Source organism: Piliocolobus tephrosceles, chromosome 6, assembly GCF_002776525.5.
Source record: "Piliocolobus tephrosceles isolate RC106 chromosome 6, ASM277652v3, whole genome shotgun sequence".
Classification (NCBI taxonomy): domain Eukaryota; kingdom Metazoa; phylum Chordata; class Mammalia; order Primates; family Cercopithecidae; genus Piliocolobus; species Piliocolobus tephrosceles.
In genome coordinates, this window is record NC_045439.1 from 9,420,166 (window position 1) to 9,433,900 (window position 13,735).

The window sequence follows — 13,735 nt, forward strand, 5'->3', positions numbered from 1 at the left end:
AAGCTGGGCCCCTCAGATGGTTGACCCCAATTGTCACCATGATTTGTGAATGTATGGATGAGAGATTGATGAACAAATAGATGGGTAGATGAATGGATGGAAAGATGGATGGCTAGGTGGATGAATGGATGGATGGGTGGGTGGGTGGATGTATGGATGGATGGATGGATGGATGGATGGATGGATGGATGGATGGATGGGAGGGAGATAGATGTGGTAGATTAATAAATAAGTTGATGAATGGACGGATGGATGAATGGATGGATAGGTAGGTAGATTAATAAATAGGTGGATGGATGGATGGATAGAGGGATGGATGGATGGATGGATGATAAATTCATGAATAAGGATTGAGGAAATACGGCTTCCATGGGCTAATGAGGCAAGAAGTGTAGCCTTAAGAGGTTATCTTACATCTTGTTCAAGCCTATCCAACAGAGAGTCTAGCACCTCCACTAAGGAGTTAGCTCTTCAATATTCTTGACCTTAAAAACTTTGCAGATTTGTTTTTGATCTCTATAAAGTACCATACAGGCTGGCCATGGTGGCTCATGCTTGTAATCCCAGCACTTTGGGAGTCCAAGATGGATGGATCACCCGAGGTCAGGAGTTTGAGACCAGCCTGGTCAACATGGTGAAACTCTGTCTCTACTAAAAATACCAAAATTAGCCAGGTGTGGTGGTGTGCACCTGTAGTCCCAGATACTCAGGAGGCTGAGACAGGAGAATTGCTTGCACCCAGGAAGCAGAGGTTGCAATGAGCCGAGATTGTGCCACTGCACTCCAGCCTGGGTGAGAGAGTGAGACTTTGTCTCAAAAAAAGAAGTACCATCCAGTCTCCAAAAGTCTTGAAGCAGCAAGAATTATGCAGGGAGTAATGAGCTGTATAAGGGTGCCCTGGGATCTGGGAAGGTGAGACCGAACCATGCCCTTCTGGGGCAAGTTGTAGCTGCAAGTTAGACATAGGGTGGAGCCCTACAACAGCAGCAATATGGCAGGGGTAAAAAAGAGAACTTTGGCCGGGCGCAGTGGCTCAAGCCTGTAATCCCAGCACTTTGGGAGGCCGAGATGGGCGGATCACGAGGTCAGGAGATCGAGACCACCCTGGCTAACACGGTGAAACCCCGTCTCTACTAAAAAAATACAAAAAAAAAAAAACTAGCTGGGTGAGGTGGCGGGCGCCTGTAGTCCCAGCTACTCGGGAGGCTGAGGCAGGAGAATGGCGTAAACCCGGGAGCTTGCAGTGAGCTGCGGAGCTTGCAGTGAGCTGAGAGCTTGCAGTGAGCTGAGATCCGGCCCCTGCACTCCAGCCTGGGCAACAGAGCGAGACTCTGTCTCAAAAAAAAAAAAAAAAAAAAAAAGAGAACTTTGCCAACTGCATCTTTCAATTCTGAACCAACAATGTGAAATGTTATTTTGTCAGCTAAAGGTATTTGTAGATAAAAACAGCTCGTCCTCATGATTCCTTCTAAACCGGACTTTTGATGGGCCGACTTTCTCAGGTAGACACCATTCTAGAAGGGGCTTTGTGGGGCAACCACATGAAACACCAGCATTCTCACCTTTTCACAAGAGAACACACACGAGCAAAATTAAGCCAGAGAAGCCTCGCCATGGAAGTGTCAGGGTTCCAGCACTACATCTGCTTGAGAGATCTGGCCACAAGTAAATTTCCAGATGATAGATCACTGGAAGATGTCTAAAAGCATTAAAACATTTTCTACACTTTTGTTATTCAGACCCAGACCTGTTACTGTTGAGAATGTAAGAATCTCGACTCGAATTAGCTTAAAGGAAAAGGAAAGAGTTGATTCCAGAACGGAAGTACCCAGGCCTGACTGGATCCAAATGATGGCAGCAGCCACTCCAGACAGCCTGTTGCTGCCGCTATCACACCAGCTTCAGCAGGGAGGTGCAGTGGGGGCTGCACATTCCATGAAGCTGGTGGGAGCCAGGGACAAGCAAGAGCCCCGCCCCTTTCCAGTTGGGGTGGGAGCTCCCTGGGTGGCATTGCAGCTGCCCAAACAGTGGCTGCAGACCAAGGTCTCCCACTCCAAGGAGCAGGGAGGAGCTCCTGTGCAAGGAACAGCACTATAGATTCAGGCATCCCTGAACTCCTGGGGGCCCAGGAAGGCCCCTCTGCCCTCGCAGGATTGGAAGTACCTGCTCCCACTGCCTGGCTTCTCCCTGCTCTGGTACCCCTTCTGATCTTGGAGCAAAGTTAGGGTCCAGCCCCAGAATGGCAGCAGGAGGCAGACAGATTCCTGGGTGGAAGGAGGCAGGTCCCCAGTGAGGCCCCTCCTTCAGGCCAGGGAGGGCCTGAAGGCTGGGGGCTGGGGTGCCAGTCCCACAGACAAGAGTGGGAACTTCTAGTGCCTTTTCCAGGCCTACCCATGGCCACTCATGGACCTCCCCTCTGAGGCTCATAAAAGCCCGAGGCTCAGTCAGAGCTGAGCAGACAATGGGACAACTAGCTGCAGAGAGGAGCTATCACTCTAGGGCCTCCTCTATGCTGAGAGTTTCAGAGACCTGCAGAGATATCAGGACTATCAGCTGCAGAGAAGAGCAACCCATTTCAGGGCCTCCTTTCTGCTGACAGCTGGGAAGATGATGGGATGACTTGCCTGCAAAGAGGAGCAACCCACTCCAGGGCCTCCTCTCTGCTGAGAGCTGCAAAGATGAGAGGATGACCTGCCTGTGGAGAGGAGCTTCCCACTATGGGGCCTCATCTCTGCTAGGAGCTTAACTCTAGTTGAGACAACCTGGCTGCAGAAAGGAGCTACCCACTGTGGATCTCCTGTGAGCTGTTCCATTGCTCAATAAAGCTCCTATTCATCTTGCTCACCCTCCACCTGTCTGCATACATCATTCTTCCTAGTCACAAGACAAGAACTCAGGACCCACCAAATGGCAGGGCTAAAAGAGATGTAACAAAAACAGGGCTGAAACATGCCCCTTGCTTGCCGTGTTGTGAGTGAAGAGAAGTAGAGAAGAGCTGTGGCCCTTTGGGGAGCCCAGACCTGGGAGCTCCCCAAGCCAGGACTGTGACTTCCTCTTTGGAACCCTGTGGTTCCTGAAGTCTCCAAACTTCCTGGCATCACTGCATTCCCCAGTGCCAGCTGGGGAAGCTGTTTGTGGTGTGCCTGGTCCAGCTGCAGTCTTGCAGAGAGCTGGCACCCATGCCAGCACCTGGAGCTGCTCGCCCCATGGCAGCCAGCCAGCATGTCTGACTGCACAGTGGTCAGATCCCATGCTTGCTCACACACACCCTTCATTGCTCTGTGCCTGGCTCCAGTCTTCCTTGGAGGCATGGGATCCAGGCTGGTAGCATGAGCTGAGTGCAGTCTGCCAGGCTGAGTGGGCAGAACGAGCACAGCGGGCCAAAGCAAAGCTCAGGGAAAGGTACCACTGGCCACAGGTTTCCAGTCAGAAAAGTGACACCCCAAAGGTCCCATAACACAAAGTCTCAAAAAATGTCCTAGGGTCTTTCATGCTTGTATGTGATTCTTCTTGGCTTTTCTTCCCATGCCAGTCTTATTCCTTCTTTCTGGACAGATAGCCCATGTCAGTTCCCAGCCAACAGCATTAAAGATGACGCTCCACAGGAAAAAAGTAACATTATCTCTTTAGGTCCAGTGAGGGGTTGTGGGGGAAAGGCCTATGAAGTGTTCTAGTTTTCCATATATACTTTTAAACCAGTCACTCCAGGTAGGTTGAACAAGACACCTTGCTTAGGTCTAAAAGGATCAGGTTCTATAGTTTGAACCTGGGATAGTCAGGCCCAGAAAGTCCACACCGAGTTGGAATGTAATTCCTCAAAAAGCCAAAAGAAAGAAAATGGAAAATGTGCTGGGCTGAGCAAACAAACAAACAAAAAAACAACACACAGCTACCAGTAGCCATTATACCAGCAATGACCAAGGGGAGTTGGGGAAACAAGGCCATCAGAGAGCAGGGGAGAACCTCATCACCAACAGCATTCAGAAATGCAGGGCCATGGTGATGACTCTGAGTTAGTTTTTTCTGTTCTTTAATTCCCTGCAGTGAATGCATCCCTGATTACTGCACCAGGGGAACCACCCTCACCCACCCAACCCCATGATGGGCCATGCCATCCATCCACTGTTGTCTAATGGCCCATCTACTCTACTACTGGTCATTCCCTGAAGGTACAGAGACCAAGAAGACATGGTTCCTGTCCTCAGGGAGTTCACATTTCTTTTAAGAGAGATGCAGGTAAGACCAGCAAACAGCAACACAAGCACAGCTGTAACAGAGGCTTTGTAAAAAGCATTGCAATTTTAGTGAAGAGAGAACTCGGTTTTGCTAGAGAGGAAGGGACATGATCCACTGAAGGAAAGAAGGCATAGGAGCTGGACCCATGGTTGAAATGGACATTTTCCAGGTAGAGACAGAAGAGTTGGAAAGTTCAGACAGAAAAAACAGGGGGGCTTAAGCAAATGTTCAAAGACATAGACAACGTAGATGTTTATGGAGTTTGGGGAAGAGCAAGGTGCCTCTTACTCTCAAGTATAGGAAGCCACTGGGGAGAGGCTCACAGAGATGCTGGAAATGAACACCCACAAGACCTTTCCAAGGAAGGACCATCGTGATGCCACGAGAACAACCAGAAACTATGAGTCCCTTGTAGAGGGGGCTCAGAGGTCCTGGAGGCAACACAGAAGTCAGGCTTTGATGGGCCTGCAAGTCCTGGAGGACTGGGAGGAGTTGAGCTGGAAACTGACTGCCCCAGAGCTCCTACTGCTGGCAGATCAGAGACCTCGTCCTCCTGCTGCCTCAAGCAGAGCAGTCCAGGGCCAAGCAGGGTCAGTTGCACAGGTTACAGGATTGAAGCCCTACAAGGCCTGTGACTCGGCCTCTGGCTCCCACACCCACCTCCTGTCTTGCCACCTTCGCCTTTATGCACTGGTCTTATTTCTGTTCTTTGAAAACTCCAAGCCTGTTCCTGCTGCAAGGCTCATACGCCTTGTAATTCCATGGCCTGGACGTTCTTTCCCCAGGTCTGTGAATGGCTGGATTCCTTGCGTCATTCAGATCTCAGCCCAGCTGTCATTTTTTCAGGCTTTCTCTGACAACTTTACACAAAGGGTTTCCTCCATCAACAGTCACTTTCACATGATCCTGATTTATTTTATTACCTGAAATCATGAGTAAATCGTTGATTCACTTTACAACATTTACTAAGCACCTAAGTGCCAGGCACTACTCTGGTGCTGCGGATATGACAATAATCCTGACAGAGTCACTGCCTTCACAGAACTTTTGTTCCACTGGTGAGCAGAAATAAATATAAACAACATAATATCTAGTAGTGTTAAGTGCTATGAAGGAATAATTCAGTGCCAGGAGATTAGTACAGATGAAGGCTGCTATTTTATTTAGGTAAATTAGGAAAACATCTCCAAGAAGGTGACTTCTCAGCAGAGACATGGATGAGCCAAGGAAGTGAGCCAGGTAAGTACCCGGGGAAGAGCATTGCAGGCAGAGGGCACATCAGTGCAAAGGCCCTGAGACAGGGGGATGCCTGGTGAGTTCAAAGAACAGCATGGAGGCAGCCCTGATGGATTCCACCAGGGGCACAACCTTGACCCCACTGGACCCCATGAGCATGCAGCCTCATCAGTCTCACTGTCCCCAGATTTCAGACCCAATACAGTGCCTGGTCCATTGTCAATGACACATAAATATCTGTGAAATGAATCAACTCATTACTACAGCATCCCTTCCCTGGGCCTGCAAACTCGTACTAGTTGAACGTTGACATTACAATCTGAACATGCAAGTTACGTTTTAACCTGTCAGACCAAATCCTTCTTTTCTTGTGGCAGATTCAACTAATATTCAAGATGCCAATATCTTCACAGGAGTCAAGCAGCCAAGAGAGGGCCTCAGTTGCTCACTGACCAGATTAGATTCTTTGTGTGAAGAGGGTGTATGGGTGCACACACCATTCCCCAAAGAGATAAATGCAAAATCAAGTTTAAAAGGCAGCTTTGAGGCCATCGACCTCCTACTTGATAGTCCTCAGAAACTCACATCTATTTGTTCAGCACAGGAAGAATAATCACTGGCTATTGCTTCTTGGATCCCCTACTTCCTTAAAGATGATCACCCCACCAGAAGCTTCCCACCCGGGATGGGAAGGGTGGATTATCTGGAGGTTTTTTACTATTAGATTGCATAAATGTCATTCCCACTGTTGGCACCTAAATATCATTGGGTTCTTAGTCAACATTGTAAGACACAGCCTGTGCTAAAGAAAGCTTGCAACATGAGCAGCATTGTAATTGTAGCACTTAACTGGATATTTTAAAAGGCGGAGTAGGATAAAAAAAGGCAGCACAACAGCATTTTTCTAACCAATCAAAACCAAATTATACCTGAGCAACATAATTGGAGTTTAATGAGTAGTTTTATGTTGTGATAATCAAATCACCATATTGATGGGGTTTATCAGCAGAAATACAATGTTAATTACTAAGGAATGATAAAAAATTAATGCAACTCCAAATGCAACATCCCACACTACATACGGAAAGGCCGTGCGGACAGTCAGGAAGCTGGTCATTTTTCCTTTTAATGAGCCCAATAGCTTCCAGGCATGGGAGCTCTGGCTGGGCAATGTTTATTTGCCATTTTCAATTAAACATGGTTCAAGGGCTGGATGTCATCCGTGTGTGCTAATGGGAAGCATTCAAAAGGGAACCAACTCCATCCCTGGGCTGTCATGGGAGGAAAGAAAGCTGTACGTTTTGAAGGCATCATGGAATCCCTTCTTTTTGGTATTCGTGGTGTTAGAGAACCTGTCAGGTGAAAGCAAGAATAAGCCCAGACTCAAAAATAAATAAAATAAACTCAGATTTTAAAAGTCAACTACATTCACACTCTCCTATCCAAAAGAGATCTTAGAGCACATCGGAACAGCAGAGAATGACTCAGTTGGAGGTCTGGCATCACTGAGAGCTTTGCGACTTAATATGTTAATGTTAGTGTTTCACAGAACTCACTAAGAGAGTGACCATGTGTCCCTCACCTGACCCCAGTGGGAGCAGCCTAACACACCCTCCTGGTAACCCGACATGAAAACTAGCTGCAACAGGAAGGAACCTCACAAACTTCACAAACTGAACCTTCTATCCTAGTCCCTGCCGAGTCGTACCAAAGCAATGTCTGTTTCTCTTCCAAGGTTTAGAAAAGACCAAGGGAAACTCGGGAGGTGGAGCTTGCAGTGAGGTGAGATCTGGCCACTGCACTCCAGCCTGGGCAGCAGAGCGAGACTCTGTCTCAAAAAAAAAAAGGAAAGAAAAAGAAAAGACCAAGGGAATGTTATCATCAGCAATGAGAAGAAAAGTTGGCTGGCTTAATTAATTAATTAAGGGAAGCTAGTTAAAACTTCTCAGACTTTTTTTTTCCTCTAAACACATAGAAATATTCTCTGATTTTCTGCAAGACACTTTATGGCATCAAGAACAGTATGTGGTCTCGATGTCCAGGTCTACTCATAGAGTCAGGCTCTCTCATCCTCACTGGGAACTATTAATAACTTGGGCATGACCTGCCCTCTCTTTCTGAATGTGGGAATTTGGAACCAGAAGGAACATCAGAGGGCACCAGGTGTGACTTTCCATTCCACTGGCCAGGAGCGGTTGTAATAAGTAACTATGCATGTGCTCAGGGCTTTGCATTTGCAAAGGAGGTTCACATATGCCGTTTCGTTTAAACTTCATAACTTTAAGTGGGTGATGTTGTCCCCATTTTACTGTTGAGGAAACTGAGGCTCAAAATGTCAGATGTCTCACCTGAGGTTATGCAGCCAAGGAGCAGCCGAGTCGGAACTTCAACCAAGTTGCCATCTCCAGTGAAGAGCAAGTTCCCGTTGATGTTGTTCTGGGACTTAGGGTGGTGTCTCTTGGCTTACAGAATAAAGCCCCACACTTATCCCCACAGTTGAGACCCTTTGTCACGTGGCTGGCCAGCCCTCCATCCCACTGCCCAGCCTGATGGACTCCTGTATCAATCCACAAGTTTCCTGGCAGACATCCAATATCCGCTTGGCTCTCCCTCTCCCATGGCTCTGCTTCCACTGGCCTCTCCTTGGGAAGCCTTTTCCCAGTGTCTTGCTACCAAGCCCACCTGTTCTTCCTGGACCAGGTCATGCCACCTCCTCCAGAATGCCTGCCCAGATTCCCCTGGCCAGGAATCAGATCTCAAAGCTGCCCAATTGCAATTCATTTATTAGTTGTATAATTAGTTATTCAATGACCATTTCTCCTCTTGACTGCACATGCCAGGGAGCCAAGGACTCATGGTGACACACAGTAGGCATTCAGAAATGATGTGTAGAATGAGTAAATAGATGAATGAATGAGTGAATGGATGAATGAATCACGTATTGAAAATCTTTTATGTGCAGGAACCTGTGCCAAGCACATTACACACATGGTACATACTTTAGAGGACTGCAGTCAGGATGAAATGAGATAAAGCAAATAAAATGCAGGGCCCAAAGTCTGACACATTATAGATGCCTAAGAAATCTTAACTGTCGTGGTTATCATCATCATTTTTTATTATCATATCATCATGTTGTCTCAATTAAATACTTAACAACATTTTTTTACCTCCGATTTTATCTGTATATTACAGATGAGGAAATTGAAGCTCAGAGAAGTTAGGCAGCTTATCTAATGTCACACAGCTGGTAAGTAGTGGAGCTGAGATTCCGGTGGAAATTCAAACACAGGTTTGTCTGACAATAGCAAAGCTGTCTCCTTGGCCATCACACTATTCCACTGCCAAATTTGCAGGGAGCCTGGAATTGCATTGTTAAGGTGGCTCTGAAGTGCAGAACCATGCCTACCTCCATCTCCCCATCAGCTCCAGACAAAGTACTGTACTACACAAGTCAAGCTTATGTTGGTACAATATTCTTTGGGACAGAAAGAAAATGTCTACAGGGCAAGTTTAGGACACAGGTGGCTTCTGTAGCCACAAAGTGTTTTGTCCTTTGTCCTTGCCCATTTGTCCTCAATCAGCTGAACACACGGGTGCCGTAATCACTCTGGACACCAACCCAGACAAAACTGCTTTGTAGATGATGGCATCGGAAAAATTTAAAGAACCAAAAGTGATAGTTGGAATGCATCCGGTGATTCTCTGATTTTATGCAGGAGGAAACTGGGAGCTGGGCGTGGTGGCTCACATCTGTAATCCCAGCACTTTGGGAGGCAAAGAAGGGAGAATCACTTGAGTCCAGGAGATCAAGGAAATTGAAGACCCAAGAACAGTCAGCAAATTAGTTAGAGGGGCCAGACCAGAGCTCAATCCTCTGCCTTCTAGTCATTCTGCTTTTTTCCACTACACAAATAGGATATTTTTCTCAAATACGTGGCTCCATGTTTTCTGTCCACTAAAATGTAAGGTCTTTAAAGGCAGAGACAAGAACATAGTCTGGTCCAAAGTCAATATTTTCTCACCATCTCTCCTTCCCAGATCCTGCCCATTGGAGCCCACCCAAACACATGAGGGTCTCTGACATGGTAAAGAGAACCTCAGCAGAGATGTGGCTGTGGCCCAGATTTCGGTATCACTCAACCACTGAGAAGCGCAAGAGTCATTGCAATTATCTTGTCCAGTGTTTCTCAGTCTCACCTTAACTAAGGACCCTCTTTTCTCAGCAAAAGTTCAATAAGAAGTCTAATTTGAAAGCAGGAGTCAGAGCATTCAGATCCTGTCTACCTCTATCCCCAGTAAGGGCCTCCACAGGCATAGTTGGAAATCCTATCATCTGGTCTACCCAACCTGTGTATGCCAATCACCATGACAATAACACCTGTGTCAAAAGTTTATTTCTCACTTATCTCATGTTCCAATGCAGTGGGGTCTCTGCTCCATACAGTCACTTGGGGACCAGGACCCTTCCATTGCATGGCTCTAACATCTCCTAGGACTTCAGCATCCTCCACCAAATCCCCTACATCTCTCCAACACAGAGAGAGAGTGAGTTGGGGGCTGCACAAGAGGTTTATCCCACTTCCACAGACACTGCACAATTCTACAGCCTCACCTAAGTACAAAGGAGACTGGGAATTATAATCCAACTATTCAGGAAGGAAAGATGGGATTTGGTGAAAACACAGCATTCTCTGTCACTTCATCACTTTATATATGAGCATTCTGAGGGCCAGAGAGGGAAGGTGGCTGTTCCCTGCTAACACCCAAATCTATTGACTTCCCAGCCAGGGCTCATCCATGCAGTGCAATCTGCACCCACAGGAGGTAACATAGTAAAACAAGAAACACAACAAACAACAATGATAAAATGTAAACCTTTGCACATAGGCAAACCTGGATTTGAATCTTCACTCTACAACCTATCAGCTGAGTCAGGTTGGATAAGTCTCTGGCTCTCTCTGAATCTTAGTTTCCTAATCTACAAAGTGGAGGTAGCAATACTGACTTTAGTAGATCATTAGCAGAATTCCATGCACACAGAACCCTCAGTCCAGGGAAAGAGGTAGTGGGGAGAGAGACTGGACCCCAAAAGCTTTTATTTTGCCCCACTCTTGCACCCTCTGGGCCTTTCTGATCCCCCTTTCGCTTCTCTGGTATTTCTTCGTAGCATTTATTACCTTCTAACAAAGTATATAATTTACAAACTTATCTTTATTGTTTATGTCTGTATCGCTCTCTAGAATGTAAGAGATTTGAAGGTATTTTGTTTGGTGAATGTATCCCAAGATCCTAGAACAGAGCCTGGTACAAAGGAACCATGCAGCAAGCACTTGATGAATGAGCGAATTATTCAATCAATTACTCCGTCACAGGATGGCACCTAATTGTCATCATGCTCATTCATCAGTCTTGCTATTGCCCTCCTAGGGCATCTATCCTCTAAAGTTCTCTCTCCTCTACCCATTTTTCACGAGGAATATGCTACTGAACAGACCCTGGGTTGTTCATTCCTCACTTAGTCACACCTGTTGGGAGGTGCTTTGGAATCATAACCCGTGGCATCAGAGTTCTTGGCAGAAGAGCCACCAGAAATAGAAAAATGTAAAATTACTCTGGTTCTCCATTCCTTTTACAAAATACCTTCAAATCTCTTACCTCATGGAGTTTGCATTCTAGGGAGAGAGACAGACATAAACAATAAAGATAAGTTTGTAAATTATATACTTTGTTAGAAGATAATAAATGCTATGAAGCAATATTATATCCTTTCCTCCCACTGGCCAAATCTATCTGGAATCCGAGAAAAAGAGATTTCAGAAAATATTTTCTGAAATGCAGAAAGCAGAGAATAGCAGGGAATGGATCCAAGAGCAAACTGGCACATAGTGTTGTTATTTTTTTAATCTCCAGCATCGGAACATACCTGGCACATAGTAGGTGGCCACTAAGTGTTTCATTAGATGGTAGAAATAATGAATTCTATATGTTTTGTGTCCTGCACACTTTCTGAGGTTGAAATCTTACATGATCTATTTATAACTGACTCCAGTGATCCCCACCTTCTGGTCTTAACACACTTGTGTCATCCCAGCAGTTGAGTGTGAATAGAACCTGTGACTTTCTTCAAACCAATAAAATATGGCAAAAGTGATGGGAAGTCACTCCTATGATTATGTTAAACTAGTTAAGACTCAAATTACAGATGGCCTTTGCTGGCTTGAGGAAGTGAGCAACCATGTTGAGGAAGTTTGCATGACAAGGGGCTGTAGGAAGATTTGGCAGTTGTAGGCAGCCTCTTGGAGCTGAGGGAGACCTCTAGCTGTCACGTAGAAAAAGCCACTGCCCCAAGACTCCTACAGAAGCAGGGAGATAAATTCTACTGAGAACATGAATGAACTCAGAAGCCAGTTGTTCCCCAGTTGAGCCATCACATGAGAATGCAGTCAAGTCAATGCCTTGCCTGTAGCCTTGTAAGACCTGAGCAGAGGATTCAGCTCAGTTAAGCCATTCCTGGACTGCTGACTCCTAGAAACTATGGAATAATAAGTGTGTGTTGGCTTAAGTTGCTCAGTTTGTGACAACTTGCTACACAGCAATAGAAAATTAATATGAACACTAACTTATTGGGGTGGGGAAGAGGAGGACAGTAAATGTTGAAGATCATGCTATGCAATTATCAAAATACATTTTCTTTCTCCCCAGTAGGTAACTAAGCTATAGTCTTCAGCTTTCCTTGCCAGAGATGTGGCCAGGCACCTGAGATCAAGCCAAAGGAATGTACGCAAAAAGCTACAGCTGCCACTCCAAGGCCTGTGGTGCCAAGTAACTTTCTACTTGCTTTTTCCCCATCCTCTGGCTGAATGGAGAGGCATCTGGCACCTCGAGGGGGCAGAGCTGAAGTGGAAGCCAGATTCCTGACTCGCGGCTTGAGAGGCTGCCTAACACTCACTTTTTAGGAATTTACCCGAGTCAGAAATAAATACTCGTTTTGTTAGGCCACTAAGGTTTTTAAGTTATCATTTGCAGCTACTAACTATTGTAAATAGGAAGATAAGTAATCTGTTTTGAGCCCTCACTATGTACTAAGCACTTGGCTAAACACTTTACATAGGTTATCTTATGCAACTATCTGGTCAAGCCTGTAATGTAGGTTTTGTTCTTCCATCTTCCAGTTTAGAAAACTGAGACTCTGGAAGGTTAAATAACCAACCCCTCACATGGCTAATAAGTAACAGAGGCCAAATTAAAAACAGACTCTGACTCCAAAGACAATGGAATCTCTAAAGAAGACATGACCTGCAGAAGACAGGAACGAGGTATTTTGGGACATGAAGGTAAAAACAATTCACTCTGATCAAGAAGATGGGCACATGCTCCAGGAGGAGGAGGCCTGTGAGATGGTCTTTGAAGATGGGCAGTACTGAAACAGATCAAAGTGAGCAATGCATCTCCAGCACAGAAAACAACCTGGGCACATGGGCAGAGGTGGAAAAGTACAGGACCCAGATGGAAGAGAGGGAGGAGCCATGTGTCCAGGGTGCAGGTGCAATAGGAGATAAGGGGGTGGCAAGGCTAGAGAAGCAGTTTGGGTTTAAATTATGGAGGATCTTGGATTGCCAAAAATACAATAAAAAATAAACAAAGGCATTTAATTGCCAAAAATACAATAAAAAATAAAGGCATTTGTACTTACAATATTAAATGTTTTTGAATAGAAGAGTTATATAATCATAGCTGTACATCGGAAGCCTAATTTAGCATAATCTTATGTAAGCATAAATACTCTCTTCTAATTTTTGTATTGGTGAAAATAACACATAGTTTTCTTCCTCACAGCTAGAGAGATTTACCAGAAGTGATTTCAGTAAGCGCTAATGAAACCACCTTCCTAAGCACACAGAAGCAGTTTCATTAGATGACAGTCACACTTGCCATGTTTTGTTGGCAGCAGTGCCATATCTACAAGTGTATATGTGTGTACATGCATCTATGTGTGTAACACAGATAGAAATATGCACACAGCCTGTGCAGAAGGGATGCTTTGTCCAGACCAACGCTGCCACTGGCACACACACAGGACAGACGGTGATGCCAATGCCTCCTGAAATGCTGTGTGTCTCTTCCACATTTCACAAGAGGGGCAGTCATCTCCTTTGCAGTTCAAGTCCCTGTCATGTCTTCAGACACGTGACAGATTTCCTTTTCATAAATAAAAGAGCTGCTATCCCATCCATGACCACAAACAGCACCCCATGATTTC